This window comes from Lissotriton vulgaris, chromosome 7 (genome assembly GCF_964263255.1).
Source record: "Lissotriton vulgaris chromosome 7, aLisVul1.2, whole genome shotgun sequence".
NCBI lineage: Eukaryota > Metazoa > Chordata > Amphibia > Caudata > Salamandridae > Lissotriton > Lissotriton vulgaris.
The window spans coordinates 793,706,445-793,725,379 of NC_141695.1; the positions used below are offsets into that span (position 1 = coordinate 793,706,445).

General features: G+C 42.9%; 1 protein-coding gene across 1 annotated transcript in view; it reads right to left on the reverse strand.

The window, feature by feature from the left end:
• CARD14 (caspase recruitment domain family member 14) overlaps positions 1-17,845 on the reverse strand; it is a 224,736-nt gene extending 206,891 nt beyond the window's left edge. The window contains exon 1 of the mRNA XM_086931046.1: positions 17,528-17,845. The gene's annotated coding sequence lies outside the window, so the exon portion shown is untranslated. The remainder of the gene's footprint in view (positions 1-17,527) is intronic.
• Positions 17,846-18,935: the final 1,090 nt, after the last annotated feature.

Consider the following 18,935-nt stretch of genomic DNA (forward strand, 5'->3'; position numbering starts at 1 on the left):
ATTACAAAGTAAAAGAAATGATGTGTCATCATTATTGGTTTAACAGTGCTGTTAAAAAAACACCTTAAACCTCTCTACCTAAATAGTTTCAGCATTTTTCACTGATCCTAGTTCAAAATGTGTTAATGGAAATGTCCCATCTCAGAGTTCAAACATTCATTTACATTATGTGTCTCAGAAATATCTGTGCTAATATTGCGAACAGTCGCCTTTAAAAAAGAATTGTGATGGCAGCTCTCTTCTTTCGCAGTGCTCTGCTACTCAAGATGAGGTCTGGGGTGGAGGTATTTGGTTAGACGATTTTAACAAGCATTTGCAAGGCAATAGGTCTCGCATTTACGCGAGTTTAAGCTATTGGCATTGTAAATGACAAAGCCTTTTATTTATGTTTAAAAAAAACATTCTCATTTACAAAGGCAATAGCTCAAAGTTGCGTAAATGCGAGACCTATTGCATTGCAAATGCTGGTTTAAGTAAAAGTGCCTGCCCTTTCATCACAACAGAACCGAGCCTCGCGTGAGGTGCCTGACTCCAGCCCGCCTTTTCCCCTCATCTGAACTTTCTGAGGCTGGGCTCGGGCCGTGGAAATTGCTGAGGCAGAGCTCATGCAGTGTTGCTGTTTGGCACACCGAGTGAACTTAATTCCGGTGCAGAGAGAGGCACAAGCACACACGTGGAGGGCTGCAAATTAATTAGACAAAGAAGCGCGGCTGCTAAAGTGAAAGCGGACCGTGCTACAAATTAGTTAGAAAATTAACAAGTGCATCTGCTAAAGTCAAAGCGGACTGCGCTGCATGCAAATAAATTAAGTAAAGAAGCGCGGCCGCATAAGTGAAAGCGGACCGTGGTGCAAATAAAAAAAAACATTAAACAAAATAGTGCTCACAGCGAAGATAAAGCAGACCATGTAAAATTACGAGTACAAGGTCCAGTAATTAAGGGCGGTATCAAATGGAGACAAGGAGGTACCCAGGAGGGACTAACAAGCCTGTTTACCAGTCAGACTCTGAGATGTCCCCAAGCGCTGCCGAGAAAGGATCAGAAAAGGTGTAAATGCAATGCAGCGCCTGGAAGCGAGACTTGAGGCTCGGAGCTCCTGTCACACACCCTCTGCAAAGCCATTTCAGCACAGGACGCCGACTATTAATCGGTGCAAGAGGTCTCTGCCCTGGCCCCTCCTGCTGCTGCCGCCACTGCCGCCCGGGTCCCAGCGGTGTGTCAGGCTGCTGGGCTGGTGGCAGGATGCATAGGAGCAGCGTGGACACCATCTCCGGCACTGCCGACTACCTGATCTGCCCCCGCCGCGGGCACTGCTGCCAATCTTGCCCCCGCTGCAAGCGTGTCTCTGCCGTGGCCCCTCGGGCACTGCTGCCAATCTAATCCCGGCTTCTCCACTTCACCAAATTGTTTTATCCTGAGCGAATAGCACATCCTGTGCCACAAGTCCCATCACAGCAAAATTCAGGGTGCGCAAAAAGACCAACTGCAGCCACATTCGAATGAAAGAGACTACGCCATGGACTCTCCTGAACTTCTTAACTTTTTCTTTTGTCCTGGCGCCCATTTTGCTGCTGATCTCGGCCGCTTTTCTCTAGACTTTGACCCGCCATCTAGTCCATTCCCTCGTCCTTTAACCCTTTTCCCCTTGACGATTCTCAAATGTTCCTTCCCTTTGCTGATCTGCCTTTTCTCCATACCCTTGTATCCCTCCCACCCTCCCTTGGTGTTGTGACTGCATCCCCCCTCCGACACCACTTAATGGAACTCTGCTTTTCTGTATATAGAGATAACTCTAATCACTAGTATATGCAGTGGACCGTTGTACCCTCTACCAATCCTATGTGACTCTTAGAGTATATCCATTCGCATCCCTTCCCTATGTATATAGAGATAACTCTAATCACTAGTATATGAAGTAGACCTTTGTACTCTCAACCATTCCTATGCGACTCTTCGAGTACTTCCATTCATATCTCTTCTTTCTGTTTGTATCTCTTCCTTGTGTGACTCTACATCTTGTACATTTGCAATTTTTTTCTGTATGTATTTTTTATGTAACACATGTAATCCTTAGTCCTTATGTTTTGCAACTGGTTCTTATGTAAAGCGCTCTGACACCTTCGGGTAAAGTTCGCGCTATATAAAATCGCATTAAATAAAAATTAAAAATTAAAAAAACAAAGCCAACAACTCTTTCCGCATTGGGGCAGCGACAGCGGCGGCCCGTTTGGGGTGGTCCTGGGATAGGATTCGGCAGATTGGGAGGTGGAAGTCCAGGTGTTGTGAGAGGTATGTGAGGAAGTGATGTGTAAGGGGGTTTTGGTTTGCCGGTTTTTGACTTTGTGTGCTGTTTGGCTTCTGTTAACATATTTTAATTTCGTAGGGTGCGTGGGCGGACCAGGGGCCAGGACGATCACTTGGATCGTGGCGCATTCCTTCGTTCACTGGACATCCAAGTATGCAGAGCAACAGGTGTACGGGAGTAACCTGGGACTCAAAGGACAACAGCATGAGGTGCACTGGTGAGGAAAAGGGGGGATGCGATGGGGATCACTATTGCCATGGCTCGCAAAGATGGTTCCCCAGAAGGGATGACCGGACCTTTTGATCATACACTTGGGGGAGAATGATTTGGTGAAGCTGTCGGGTTTGGCGCTCTTGCAGCTCATGCAGAGGGATTTGGAGGTGCTGAAAGTCAGGCTTGCAGGGACTTGCATTGCTTGGACTGTGTTTGTGCCCAGGAAAGTCTGGAGGGGGGCAATGAAACATGGGGCCATTGAAAAGGCCCGGAGGAAGCTCAACAGAGTGATGAGACTGTTTTGCGGGGACAAGGACATTTAGGTGATATCTCATACTGGACTGCGACTTGAGGACCCATTGCTGTTCAGGGACGACGGAGTGCATCTTTCATGTTTAGGGAATGCTTATTACATGATGGAAATGAGGGATGTGGTCACCAAGCTCTGGAATGAGGCGATTTGGTGTAGCAGGTCTGACTGAGGGAGAAGTGGTTGAAAGATGCACTGGGAGGACCCTAGTGGGGGGGTGGGGCAGGTACCGCCCTACAGGGGGTTCCCTGGTTGGCAATACTTTGGAGGGGTATGGGGGTCAAGAGCGGGCGCACCCATCCCTCGTGGGGGGGAGTTTGAATGATGGGGGAGCTGGAGGCATGACTGGAATGCCAGAGGATATTGGGGTAGGATGGTAGGTGCTTTGTGCATAAGGATGAGGTATGGAATGGGCATGGAGTGGTTGGAGACATGAGGCAGAGTGGGTGAAGAGAGTGAGGCAAGAAGAGTTGATGTAAATGTAAATGTATTTGAGCTTGTATAGCGCACAGCTACCCGCAGTGGGTTTCCCGGCGCTTGCTTAGGGAACCCGTCCTGGTATTCCCCTGTGAGATAACCCCAGCAGGGTATCCACAAGGTGAAAGCCAGGCATCCCGCCGCGAGGGGCCGTTGTGGAGATTAAGCAAGCTATTGCCCAGAGTCGCAGAGTGTGAATCCGTGAGTCGAGAAGGCACCGGAGCGAGAATTATCGAGTCCGTGGAATTTTTGAGCCGAAGACCCGCCGAGGAGGGGAATTGAACCCTGTCCAGGGCCGATCTCAGATTCTGGGTCTGCCGCCTCTAACCCCTGAGCCACACTTCTCCACATATGGGGGGTTGATGATATTTAATGTTGATGTTATTGGTTTATTGTTTAGTTGTGCAGCCTGGTCTAATAAATGGCCTTTTACGCTTTAACATCTGCATGGTCTGTTTATTGCGCGATGCTGGGCCCCGGTGGAAGCAGAGTCACAGACTAGTCTTCCCCCGGGGTCATTCGCGGGAGACCAGGACTTAGGCAGGGGTGAAGGGATGGAGCTAGGGGGTGGGTATAAGAGCGCAGGGGAGGAAGGTAACTTCCTCTTCCTGCGCTCAGCACAATCGGGAGGGGTTTCAAGAAAGGCCGCCCACCCACCTGGCATCTCTTAGGGTTTGGGGAGAGGGTTGTCTTAGCGTGGCAGTTTAGGCCAGGGCTGTGGGTAGGCGATACTTTAGAGGGGTAGGGGGTCAAGAGCGGGCACACCCATCCCTCGGGGGGGGGGGGAGTTTGAATGATGGGGAGAGCTGGAGGCATTACTGAAATGCCAGAGGATATCGGGGTAGGATGGTAGGTGCTTTGTGCATATGGATAAGGTATTAAACGGGCATGGAGTGGTTGGAGACATGAGGCAGAGTGGGTGAAGAGAGTGAGGCAAGAAGAGTTGATATGGGGGTTGATGTTATTTAATGTTGATGTAATTGGTTTATTGTTTAGTTGTGCAGCCTGGTCTAATAAATGGCCTTTTTTACGCTTTAACATCTGCGTGGTCTGTTTATTGCGCGACGCAACTGGTGCTCATGTAAAGCGTTCTGATACCTTCAGGTCGAGTTCACGCTATATAAAACTCATTTTAAAAAAATGCTATACATGCACACCTTTCACACCTGATGTCACATCTTACTAAAGCGTTTTCTATTTGTACTGATTTATTTTTCAGTTGTGATTTTGTATCTAAACACGTTTGTGGATATCAATGTGATTTTTACTCCGAAATGGTATTGAGTCTAAAAGCGTCTCCACTCCCTTGTTCACATTTTTTTTCTAAACATAATGTTACTGTTGTGTTCATTCACATAATAAGGCTTTCACAGTGCTGATGATTATGCATGTAAATATGCCTTTCCACATAACTGCACCTTTGCATTCAAAGGCGATTTCTGAGCTAAATGTAGTTTTTACTGCTATATTTTCACACACCTGTAGATCTTGCACCAAGGGACAGTTTGCACCGAAGCGTGATTCGTGCTCCCAAAGGTACACAGACAAAATATCGATATACAAAAATATCGAAGTTTAAATATCGATGGGACAAAATATCGAAGGTAAGTAATATCGACAGTCTTAATATCGATATTAGTATGATATCAGTAATATCGAAGTTGTAAATATCGATGTCAATAATATCGAAATAAATAACTTCGATGTTACTGATATCAATTTTTAAATAAATTTAGTGTATATTATATTGTATTTATTATGTTTTATTATTTATTTTTAATGTAATTTAATTAAATATTGTCTTTTACTACTGTAGCGGGTTGTGGGTTTATAGGGGAATAGGGTGGGAAGTAATTTAATTATGTTAAAATAATTATTAATTAGTAGGAATTATTAATTAATTAATTGAGAAATAATTTTTAATTATTTTTAATTAATTGATTAATTGATAAATATGTTCTGTAGCGGGTTATGGGTTTATAGGGGAATAGGGTGGGAAGTAATTTAATAATAATTAATTAATTGATATATGTTTGTACATATTTTAATTAATATTTAATTGGTAATTAATTTCTATTAATTAGTTAATATAATTTTGAACATATTTATAATTATTAATTAGTTGGTAATTAATTAATATTAATTATTTAATGACATTAATTATAGTATTTTTTTATATATAATTTATTGTTATTCTTAAATAATTAATTGGGAAAAATAATATTAATTATTAAATTAAATTAATTACAGCAAATTTGCTAATATATTTACTTTATTGTTATTGTTAATTAATAATTAATTGGTAATTAAATAATATTAATTAATTTTGGGTAAAGGAGTATTTTTAGGGTTCTGGGTCAGTTTTCAGTTTTTGGGTAAAGGGGTATTTTTAGGGTTCTGGGTCAGTTTTCAGTTTTTGGGTAAAGGGGTATTTTTAGGGTTTAGGGTCAGTTTTCAGTTTTTGGGTAAAGGGGTATTTTTAGGGTTCAGGGTCAGTTTTCAGTTTCTGGGTAAAGGGGTATTTTTAGGGAGAAGGGTCAGTTTTCAGTTTTTGGGTAAAGGGGTATTTTTAGGTTTCAGGGTCAGTTTTGGGTTTTTGGGGTACAGGGATATTTTTAGGGTTCAGGGTCAGTTTTGGGTTTTTGGGGTACAGGCGTACAGGGTAAAAACAAAAAAATATTACATTAAATCAAATAAATTACATGAAAAATATTAAAATTACATTAAATTATTAAGTGTTTTATTTATTTTAAATGTATATGTATTAGTTTTAATTTTGTTTTAATATTTTTATTTAATTTTTGTAAAATTATATGTATTTTAAAATTATTTTTACATTATTATTAATACATTTAAAAAAACGATATTTTTGATTCCGATATTTTTGTACTACGATATTATTTTTTCGATATTTTTGTACTTACCTTAATGAAGATAGGATTCCGATATTTTTGCTGTCGATATTTTTGCTCCGATATTTTTGCATTTCGATATTCTGTCTGTCGATATTATGTCAGACATTCGCTCCCAAAGGCTTACCTTATCATGGTGATGTTGCGCTATGGGTGATTTTAAACGATAATTTTCTTCCCACCAAATATGAGGTCAAAATTATGCACACCATTTGCACCAGTGTGCCAGCTTACTACCACATTTCATAATCTCACTTTGGGCTCCTTTAAATCTAACCTATTCTTTTTTACGAAGGATCTTTCCTCCTGGACTGATACACCATGATGTTCCTTATTCAAAACAATACAAAAATTCCTTGCAGGAGAAAACTTACTATCCCTGATTATCATAACCGAAAATGTGAGCTACGTATAACTATGTAGTCAGTGTAAATACTAGAGGTTAAAGTGACCTTACTGAAATTCAGATATGCTTTACTGAGCTCATTATAAATTGTGCCCCCGCCATGCACTGCCTGTGACCTCACATATTACATCACCCATGACATGTTCAACGAAATCATTGATGAAATCACGGATTACATTATCCAAGGAGTATGACAGAGTTTGCTATATCATTTTGACACTGAAATGTATATAGTGAGCTACATCTAGACCACATTTTTAATAGCTAATGTACTGCCAATCCGTCTATCCTTTTGCACAATGCTTAGCCTCCCACGGGGGCTTGCGTGTGTGGAGGGTGTATGCTCTCCATGAAGAGCTGGCTACAGGAAAAAGCTGTGCCTAGTAGAGCCTTTATCACCTAACAGGGTTTGATAGTCTGCAGGTAGTGAGCTCTCCATGAAAAGTTGTCAACAGGGGGAAAACTGTGCATAGTAGGGGCTTGGGAATCTAAATGGGCTTGATTGTCAGGAGGGAGTGAACTTATCTCTTTTAAGAGCTGTGCACAGGGTGAAGACTGTCTGTAGTAGGAGCTTTGGGGCTTGGGTGTCTAGCATTAGTTAACTATCTGTAAATATGCCTGCATATTCCTTTGGATGTACATAGTAGGGGCTTGGACACCTAATGGGACATGTTTGTTTAGAGGTAGTGGACTACAGTCTAATTATTCCGTATAACCACTTAAGCAAAGGGGACCCCTGGAGAAACTGATACTAGGCAGAAGGGCAGGGGAATCAACGACACAATCAAAGAACAAGACTGCTGCCTAGATATAATAAATATACAGGATCATATAGAGTCCCCAACATATGAAGTTAGTCGGAAGCTCGCTACAACCTAATTATTTTAACATCACACGCCCACAGCGATATTGGAAGAGAGATTTCATTTTTATTTTATTATTCAATTTTTTTTTAGTTCAAAACATCAGATAGGAAACATCATTATAAATACATAATAAATAATCGCAACATTCAAACAGCCTCCCACACATCCCTTTCAACAATCATACTATAACACTCGTACATCAACAGAATTCATTCATCCTCAACACAGCACAGTCAGGGTCTCGTACACAGTTGAGACCAGATGAAAGAGATTAGGGACTATCTTCGAACGCCGACGCACGTTTCGGTGTCCAGCATGGTTTTGGGCCGCACCTTCATCAGGGCACTGTAGAGAAGGGAGGGGAACAGCAGCACAACTTGGGGGAATCCTGGACAAGTAGTTAGTTTGAGAAGGGCTGGAGGAATTTATCTCAAAGTCCCTTATTATTCAGCACACATGGCGCAGGGGGTGCTCGAAAACTAATCAGGAATAATTTTTCTTCCCTTTTGGTAGGCAGAGAATTGCGAATGGGCTCCAGCAGATTTCATAAAGTAGATCTGGACACGAAGGATGTTCTGCGTGGTCAGGGCCCTTAGAGCCAACACAACAGGCAATATAGTCGTCCGGTTGCGGTGTCTTTTATTAATCCGGGCGACAGAGGGATTCAATTCTTAGGAAGTATACGGTAGCATGGTGTACCCGATGGTCCCGGGGCTACCGGCTGGCTTATTTCGGCTCACTGGCGTGGGAGGCGGCTTCCCGTCGTCCAAAACTCTTCAACAGAGCGACAGAATAGACTCAGTTATTCCGTATAACCACATTTCTTATGTAATTTATGTAAATTATGCTTTACATTATTCTGTACCATTTAGTATTTACTTGCATATTTCAAAGGCAGCATTGGTCTGTAGAGCAAACTGAACTGCAGTATGGTGGATGATAGCAGTGATGTCATCAATGTTGTCATTTGAGATGTCATTAGTGATATCATCAATTATGTCATTGAACATGTCATGAGGGATGTATTATATAAGGTAATACGCAGTGCAAGTGATAGTTAGCTTAGTAAACCAAAACTAGTTAACTTCAGTGCTTTTTGGTTTTACAACAATAGCTTTTATATTGTTACAGTCCTAACTATTACGTCACTTTAACCTTTTGTTTTTCAGTAGTTCAGTAAACTATAACTGGTATATTTCAATCTCTTCGGGTCTAAATTTTTATTTTTTGAACGGACTTGCTATCCCACAGCACTTGAGTGTCTGGAGGAAATCAGTTCTAAGCTCAGTCTGCACACTGTGTGTAGCAGGGTCTGGCCCACCTATTGGGGCTTCGGTCTCCAGACAAATGGGCATTACCCAATTCTCAGAGAACAAAGGTTACAATTTTAACACATTGCTTCATCTAGTGATGGCATTAAAAGATTCTATCATTGATAAGGACATTAGCAATGATACCATGCCATCCATCTCTAATAACTATGACATCAATAGCTCATTCACATTCACTTCTCCATGATCATCCAAAATTCTAGGGAAAGTAAACCAGACAGCAAAATACCGGCATAAACAGTGGCCAGAACCATGGGCTAAAGCTACTGCTATACTGACACATACTTATATATTGTCAAGGACCAAACCTGTAGCCCTCCGATAGCTATGACCACCTCTTGACACACTCTCCCTCTGTCAATAAACCACACTGCCCAGTCCAGATGCACCACAACTACGACAAACAAACTGAATGTCCATAGAATGACTTGACTGCACAAAGAGAGATGTCATTAGAGGTGTGATTACTCACCTAATATTTCATTATGGCCATTACTACTGACAGGAGCACAAATCTCTTACCCATGGCCCAAAATGAATGCCTGCCGTCAAACTGTAGGTGGATCACCAGCAGCAGATGATACAAAGTCTGCAAACAACACTCTCCCTCTCGCTCTCCCGTTATCACACTCTTCAGAGTAAGATGTCTTAAACACAAAGATTAGACTGCTCAGCCAACCTTAGAAGAATCACCTCCTCTCAATCCATGTCCCATCCTCTCTATATTGCATCAAAGCTGCACTCCTGAGATGTATGTCTACTGTCTCGAATGCAACTTCCACATCTACACTCCTCCAAGACTGTGACCTTGATGCTACTGCTGTTATGGAAACCTGGCTCTGCTCATTTGTCATATCACTATCTTACCATTCGAATAAAACAATCTCCACCTCGAAAGAGTTCAAAAATGGGGACTGCCTTTATCCACAAGGAGTTCCTTAAATGCAAACTGATTAACTCCTCTTCCTGGTGACTCATTGTGTGAATTACAAAAGCAACATCTAAACCACCTTGGCTGGATATCATATACTGCCAACCTAGCAGCTTTATTGATAGCTTCTTGATCATAGCACTGATTAACTCACCTCCTCTTGCAACCACATTTTCCTCCATTTGGAAAAAGGTATATCGCTCCTCAGATCCTTCCGATCAGACCACAACCTACTACAACTTTGCACCACACTCAAGCCCAATAAGGGCTCTGTCCTAATTTTCATAAAGAACATCCACATATAAATCTCTAACCATCTCAAACTGGACTTGTCAAATCATGACTGTGTTCCTTTTCAAAATGTTGACATCCACCACAACCTCATAGAGGGAAATAGCAGACAGGAGTGGTAAACTTTATGTACCTTAAAAATACTGACAGCAAGCAGTGGCAAAACCAATAGGTCTCGTTATGATGTTCTAATGCATGCATGCACAAATGTCCACAGACTACCGACCCCACGTCTGTGTATAATCTGCCACTTTCTCTTGTTCCTATGTCTGTACCCCGTTTTCTAACTTTCACAAGCCTGTGATATTGCTCTTTTTTATTCCTTGGCTTGTGTTTCTGGTGCAAAGCAGCACTGCGAGTTTGGTGAGGGAAAAATCAGACACATACGTGGCACAAAAGGAAGCCATTTGCACTATCATGGCACAAACAGCCTGTACACATTTGGGCTTGTATGTTTTAGCAAATCAACACAAACCCACTGGCTTGCCAGTCCTTGCTAATATTTAAATTGCTGTGTTGCCGCCACCACTGTGGTTGGTGGAAAACGATGGGTGAAAAATACAATTATGGGACATTGGAAAAGTGATTAAAAATAGATTGAAGAAGAAAAACAAAAACAAGCATTGGTAATGCATCAGTTTCACCTACGTTATGAATAAAGAGATGTTTTCATCAATCATCGTCTGGGAGAAGGAAAGAGCTCCCTGGCAGATAAAACGAGAGTGGAGTGGATATGGCGTAGCAGCTAGAGCTGCTGACTCGAGAGCTGGGGATCCTGGTTTCAGTCTCAGTGGCACCATGCAATATCCTGTGATTCTAAGCAAATAACATAATCTCTCCGGGTGATAAATTGTTATGTAAATATGCTGCTATAGTAAAAGGCAACACTTTAGGAAAATATAAATCCACCAAAGCAGATGTTAACAGTATTTCAGCTGCGGGAAACTGATAAGAGAAGCAGACGAGGAACAAGCATTGGTAAATGCAGGTAAATATGCTTCAGCCAATAAAAATGGAGGAAAGGTAAGTGGCACACACAGGAAACAATTAGAAGCCAGGAAAGAGAGGAGGTGGGATCTAAGCCCCTTTTATGTTAATATTAAAAACAATAGATTTCTTAAGCACAGCGTAAGCACTGTGCAGGTGAAACCAAAAAATCAGATTAGGTCTCTGGAAGGGTAACTTTGGCAACTTGGTATTTGAAACCTGGACACCTTTATGCATGCTCTCTGTGTGGTCTGAGTGAGTCCCCAAACCTATAATTACAGTCAGTAGTAGCCATGTCACATTATGTATGCTTCACTGCATCTTTTAGGCTCTTTCAGTGACCGCAGTTGTCAGAGAATGCAGTTTGCATTTTGTATTCAACACTGAGTAGAAATGTAGACGTCTTGTTAAGATTCAGAAAGACATTTTCTATGTGCAAGTGCTGACCCTCTCTCATGGAAATTTAGTTTAGGCCAAGTCACTTATACGGCTGGACTAAGCTGTGCCAGTGTGCCCACTCAGGTAAAAACAACTGAGAATCAGGCTCTTAACCTGTAATTTCCCTGGAGTGTTCAGCCAGCAAAATATAAACATATCACGGCGATTTCTGAAGCTTTCATCATTCTCTTTAAGTGAATGTTGGTTTTGGAGATACCAAAGATGCTGGATAAACGCCAGGTTGTCTGTTGTTTTTGGCAGCGATAAACTGTTGATGCCACTTCTTTCTGAGGGCTCCGGCATTCCAAATATTTGCACGTGAGGGGAATGATATTGTTCTGAAGAATGCAGGCATCCGAATGCTTAATTTATACAGGACAAAAGGCACACGCGGGCCTACAGGGAAACTGTGAGAGAAAGTAAATGTTTCCCTTTATTTATTCAATATAGCGTAGCCCTCGCTCCAGGGAGCAGGAACATCCCAGACATGAGGCTCTCGACAGTGTGTTCTGATGCAATGAAGGCTAATTCCAGTAGAGAGGAATCAGCCTATGGTGAAGCTCAGAAACTCTACAGGACAACATTTTTAGGTCAGGGTTTTGATAGTGCAGTGGTCAAACAGACCTACTATTGACTTTGTATGTAGAGTGTGTTGTACTTATCCATCTCTGCAGGGTCACCCCCAAACTTTTTGCCTTCACCCCCATCTCTTTTCTGAAGCCGCTTTGTTGGCTTTTAGGACTCTGTGCAATTTACCACTGCTAAGCAGTGCAAAAGTGCTCATGCTCTTCCCCTAAAACATGATACAACTGGTTTACAATCAATTGGCAGGCAAGTTAAATGTATTTAGAAGTCCCTAGTAAAGTGGTACTACACATAGCCATGTCCTATAAATTAAATGCTACTGGTGGGCCTGCAGCACTTTTTGTGGCCCCCACTTAAGTAGCCCTTTAAAACATGGCTCAGGCCTGCCATTGCATCCGGTGTGCAGTTTAAACTCCCAATTCGACCTGGCAAAATAAACATTTTATGTTATGCCCAAGTGTGGGACCTGTGCACAATGCTACTGGAACCAAGCTATACCCCACTGACGGACCCTGCTTAGTTCCAGTTCAGCGAGGACCTGGCATGGCAGTTCGGGCTGGACTGATCCCATTGGAGCTGGGTCAAGACTGATTTGCACAGCTGGGTCCAACCTGAGGTGGCATGGTGGGCAAAAAAGATGGATTGGGATGCGGCCCCAAGAAGTTGCCAGTGGCTGAGATTAATTCAAGCCTTCCAGCCATCACATTGTTGGCCAGCTGATGCACTAAGTGTGACGGGTTTGCCCAGACAAGGTTCCTGTGCTCGCTATGCCACCGGAACCAAGCTATACCTGTCTGATGAGCCCTAAAAGGGCATACCCCATTCTGAGTTACTTGTGTTCCAGTTCAGGAAGGACCTGGCCGTGCAGTTTAAGCCGGACTGTTCCCAGGATATGGCTGGGTCCAAACTAAGGTGACACGGTGGGCAAAAAACGAATTGGGATGCAGCCCCAAGTTATTGCCAGTGGCTGAGAATAATTCTGGCAATCACCTTGTTGTGGAATAAATACTTACATTTACATTTACAGTGCCTCTAAGTTAAGCCTGACTGCTTTTGTGCCAAGCGGTCAGAGGGTTAAGCTCAAAATAATTTAGTGTTTGTCTTTCACCCTGCCAAGGATTGTAGTTGTTGTTTGAGAAAAGGTTTCAACTTCTGCAAACAAAAACCCAATTTCTTACATTGTAGTCTTTGGCTCCTTGCTTTTCAACCATTGGGTTTCCTCAGCTAGCCTCTTGTACTATCATCCTGAGCCTCTTTCAATCACAAATTGGCTCATCCCAGCGGAATATTCATGATGGACTATTTTACAACAAAATGTCTGATCATGTTGCTCTCTCATGGCCCTCCCTCCTTTTGTCTATCTCTCTATCTCTTTGCTCACTTACACCTCTCCCCTCTCTTTATTCTGTATGCTACTCCTTGTTCTTTCATTTAATTCCTTATCCTCCCTCCCTCTCTTTCCCCTTTGTATCATTCAACTCTTCTTTCATAGCGCTAGTTCTTATTTAAGAATTTTCAATTACTTACTATTTTGGTTTCTTATTCACTCATGGAGCTCTCAAGCTGGACACCTATCAACATTAATAAGCAGAGGGTGGCAGTGGATGTTGCCTTATGGGCGAACGCCTTCTTCACATGTCTAGATCTTTGTCCAGTTGGTTCAGCGTACTTGTTACTTTGCAAGTCACTGAGGCGACGTTCACTCGGAGTTATTTTGTGATTTTTTTTCGCATTAAGTACAACAAAAGGATAACAAGTACAGGGACCCACAATTGAGCCCATTATCACAGATGTCTTACATAAAACTCTCCTGTCCTGGTGATGCCCTGCTGATTGGTCCAAACAAGGTTGAAACGTCGACATGAGACAAGTTGCGCTTAGAGGACTCGTTGGGTACCTTGCCCCATTACCAGGCTGTCACTTATAAACGACCAAATATTTTGTTTTTCAAATGAAGTTTTTCACTATTACTTGATGTCTTATTATTTTAACTGAGCCCTCTAGACACTGTCATGGGAAACATAAGTGCTATTTAATGTAATATTTTTTGTACTTAAACTGCATTTTAAGTGCCTCTTTTTGTTATTGTATGGTGAATATTACTCCAGATCGCTTCTACTCATATAGTAAGCACTGTTGCCTTTATCATCTAATGTATCCGTTTTCCTCTTATTTTTGGTTTGCTCTTTTTCCATTTACACCAATAATTAAGTCGCTCAAACTGTTCAAAGTAACGTATACATGTTTTCATTATTACAAATGTTTTTTATTACTATATAGAACTCAGAAGCCTGTCACATGTGGTTAGTACTACAGAACATGCTTGAATTAGACCATAAGCTTTAGCCCTTGCTGACCCAAAGAGTGATGCAGTAATGTGGCTGTTATGATACTGAAATCACCTAGAGTATACAACAAATTAATGTAACTTTTTCAATATCATGCAACCAGAATTTAGTGCACAATTTGAAGTGGTCAATAATTCCTTGGTACTCCTTAGGATCGGGATTTCTGCAATAAAATAAGTTGTTGCGATTTTCTGTTACAACTGTGTTCCTGACTTCTGTGTGGCATGAAGTACCCATATGCGCTGACTATAGCACAGATGCAGAGTTTTGGAGTGGACACTGTTAATGGCTTCTTAAGTTCAAACACACACAAAGACATGCAGCAGGTGGTATGTGCTTTGAACATCTTGTAGTTATGCTGACCATTATTAAAACACCTTGTTGACCCAACAGACAAATTACGGTGTGGAGTGGCATGAGCAAATGGTAATATGAAGGCTGCCAGTGGTCAAAAGGCATGTCGTTCTTGTACTTTACCTAATCACAGCAAAAAAATGCGAAAGCCTGAGGATGTGTTTCTATGTTTAGGGCCACATCGTACAGGAATATTACTCAAAAAAGTGGTTAATGGTGGTTCTTGGGGTTCTGCTTTTCATAAACAGGCATATTTATAGGGAGATCGTGGAGTAACACTTTGCTGTCACCCACAGTCTCGAAGGTTTGGGACAGAGTCACTCCAAGAGACGTGTCACAATATTCAAGGTTGTTCTATTTGGGAGCAATCCTGGCTCTAGCCCTGGATTCAAGCCCATGTCATCTATCCCGTCCCTGCTGTCCCCCTTCACCCCGCAACTAGTAGCAAATTTGTCTTCACATCATACTACGTACAACACACATCATCCTTCCTCACATTCAAGCGCTATGGAATCTTGGGTAAATCAGCTTAGAAACCTTACTCAGATAAGATAGAGTAAAACCCATGCACATTCAAAACGATATATCCCAGCCCTATGGGTGATTCCTATTGGGATGTGCGTATATATAAGTAAGGGGTGGCCACCTTGGCATATGTGTGATGTTAGACTTGAGTGGGATCTCACTTAATTACGCTCAAGTGTATGCATGTTTGCACAAGTGTATGCATGTTTTTGATATAAGCATGAGTGGGTGTGCCATGCCCACCAGAGCTGACAATTCATTTTAATAACAAATAGTTTGTTTCTGGTGTCATACAGGTTCATACATATATACAGGTAGGAGAGCCTTATACTTCCTTGCATTCACTAATCTCTTAGAATTGAATGAGGATAGGTAGGGAGGTCTAGTTGCCCTGAAGAAGGCAGAGTGACCTTTTAGGCATAGTTAAATCGACCAAAACATGCTGACCAATTAGGGGTGCCGGAACCACAGATTAAAGTTGTTTGGGTTAATTCGTAACCATTTTTATCTTGACTGGACTTACGGAAACGTCAAGAAACAAATTAATATCGAACAGCTCCCTAAAGCGGTCGAGCCTGCCCTAGTGGTACTGTCCTACCAGAATGAGAAAAAAACGGCAAGGATGAAGCATGCCACCATTTGGTGGGTGAAAAATATTTTCTTAATATTCCTGTAAGATGCAGCACTAAACATAGTCAGGAACAAATCCTCGTCCTTTCCGATTTTGTGTGTGTGCGATTAGTTGCACTCCATGGGGGGATATGTGAAAGCCTTATTAACCACCATCGACCGCCGATTTGTCAGTCATTATTACATTATAAGAAAAAACTCTTCCCAACCCTCATTGGCCCAAAAAACCCTTGTCCTGTCGGCGAGTAGTCCAAACCTCCCAACGGACTCACCCGCCTTGGAAAAGCACTACAAATTGCACAACCAACAATGTCTCACCACTTGTTCAATGCATCTCAGAGAAGTACTGCGCCAGAAAGCATTGCCTGACATGTATCTAACGGCGGACAATCTAGAACATTCGTAGGGAGAGTCGACCTGTAACAGGCGTCAGACTTGACTTTAAGAGCCAAAGGAAAAGCCAAGGCATCAAATTATCTGGAATGCTAATTATGCAATAGGGGTTGTGTAAAACTATGCTAAATGTAAAATGTGCACTATCAAAATAACTTCCTTGAACAATATTAAGGTAAGGGAATGTCGTATTTTATGTTCATGTTTTTACCGCAGGTCTTTAGGGGAAAATGCAGCTCACCTCAGCTGGGGAGAGACAGCAGAATAGTACCTTTCTAGGTTTTGTGTGCACAGGGTCGGACTGAGAAAGAAAATCGCCCAGCCAGATACCATATTAAAATGACTCCATTAGTGAATTAGATAACTGAAAAAAGTTGCCCATGGTTCAAATCGGAGAACTTTTAAAAGACACGCTGTATAAGTGTTTTACAAAATATGGAAGACTGCCCGGATTTGAGATCGCTGCAGGCAATGTGTTGCAATATCAGATAAATCGACAGTAACAACCGGCCCAGCAAACCATAAACAGATCAATAATTCGCCAAAAACCTGCCCACACACCGACCGGTGTTGTATGCATGTACAAGAAGTAATCCAATCAGACTCCAAATTCATTAGGTATATTTATTCATTACAGGACCCACTCACTACCAGTACTTCACAGGTGAAGTGCTAATCCTTGAATGATGCATTCTTAACAACATACTCTAACAAGATATTCTTAATCTAAAACATTTAAATGTTAACATTCCAAACATTCCTTAAAGTGCCAAAACAGCTTACCTTTACTACATATTACAACCTGTCAGACAATCGGCATTACTTGATCGCCCTATAGGCCAGCCTGACTCTGTGCACAGCTACCTGCGCCCACTGATTTGTGTATTTTAAACCTGTATTTGAGAAGGAAAAAGTAGCACCTGTCTGGCTTGGCTCGGCTTTGGTTTGACTCGATAGTCCCCAAGGTGCGCATGCTGAGCCAGAGCCAGCCCAGTGTAGACTTCGCTTGCGCACCTCTACGTACAACTGACTTTAAGCCAGCCCTGCCACACCAGAGGCAGCAGCCTGCCAGCAGACCTGTTAATACACCCATTTAATTTCCACACGCGTGACTCCTGGAACCGCAAACACACAAATCACGCCAGCTTGCACAACATATTATGACATCACATGGCCCTTCAGAGCCATCGGCATCGATCCCATCCGCCCCCCTGCCAGGACTCACCTGGTGCATGGGGGGCCTTCAGAGAGCAGTCTGTTCACCTCCCAGGGGTACCTGGAGTCCGGGGGTAGGTTGGGCAGGCACTGCGCAGGAGGTCTGATGCTTCCCACAAAGAGAAGAAAACAGAAATGTGCATTAAGGCCGAGCGGAAGGTAGTGAGTGCCTGGGAGGGCCGGGCACGGCAGCTATGTACGTCAGAGCCGTGCCTGCAGGGGTCAGGTGAAGTCAATTCCCGGAGCGGGCCGCATAACCGGCATTCCACGTGCAGCCACCGGGCCCCGGCCCAGGGCGTCATTATCACCAAGAACGCGGGCATCCCCTTTCTCAGAAAGCAACCTGTCCAAGGCTCAGCCCGCCCCCTCACAAGGAAGTGCTGAACAATATTCTTTAATCGTATGCAAATAGGGCAGCCACTACCCGGAGTTAGGCTGTCTCGAGGCAAACCCAGAGCTACGTGCGCGAGGCCGCAGGAACTCCCGGGCAGCGCCGTGCGGCGCGTGGCCGCCCGCAACAATACGGCCATGGAACACACCATAATACTGCAGCCACCTCATTGGACACTACGTGATTAGGCATAGCGTTCATTATGTCTTGCAGCGCGTGCAGTGTTAACCTGGCACGAAGCAACGTTTACTGTGTTGGATTTATAGCATGCCCTAATGATACTATGTACCTCCTTACCTCTAGGTCGCATGAGGGTTTGTTGTGCCATCGAAGGATTCATGCCCCAGTATATCATTAAGCAACACTATGCAGTGTTTTTCTACCCTTAGTGCCTGGCAGAGGGACGTTTGGCCACAGCAGCGCCGACCTTAACATTTGTGGCCCCCAGCGCAACAATCTCTTTGGCGCCCCGAGTGACCTCTTTCTCTTCAAATTCCCTTACTGTCGTCCTCCAGCAGCCCCCCTCATCTCTTCATAGCCCCTATCTGACGGATGTATGACGTTACAACGCATACCATTACAACTACCTACCATTACAACGCGACCATTACAACGCATACCATTACAACGCATAGCGCTTAGAGGTGCTGGATAGCGGTAAGTATAATTTACTATTCCAACTCCAGTCCCCGTGGACACTAGGGAAGGTGTTGGATAGTAAATTAAACTTATTCCCTATCCTAGAGCGCCCCCCAGCGCAATGCGTTGTAATGGTATGCGTTGTAAAAGTTGCGTTGTAATGGTAGGTAGTTGTAAAAGTTGCGTTGTAACAGGTGTATACCCCTATCTGACATACCTTTCATGTTTTTATAGCTCTACTCAGCACTTTAAGTGGGATGAAAAAAGGGGGGATCTCAGAGGGGCGTGGCCAATGTAATTAAGGGCGTGGCTTAAAACACACACACTACAAATCTATCTGTGCTTAGCATAGTGTGCCACCCGACTTGTATTTTGCTGTTTCTGTCAT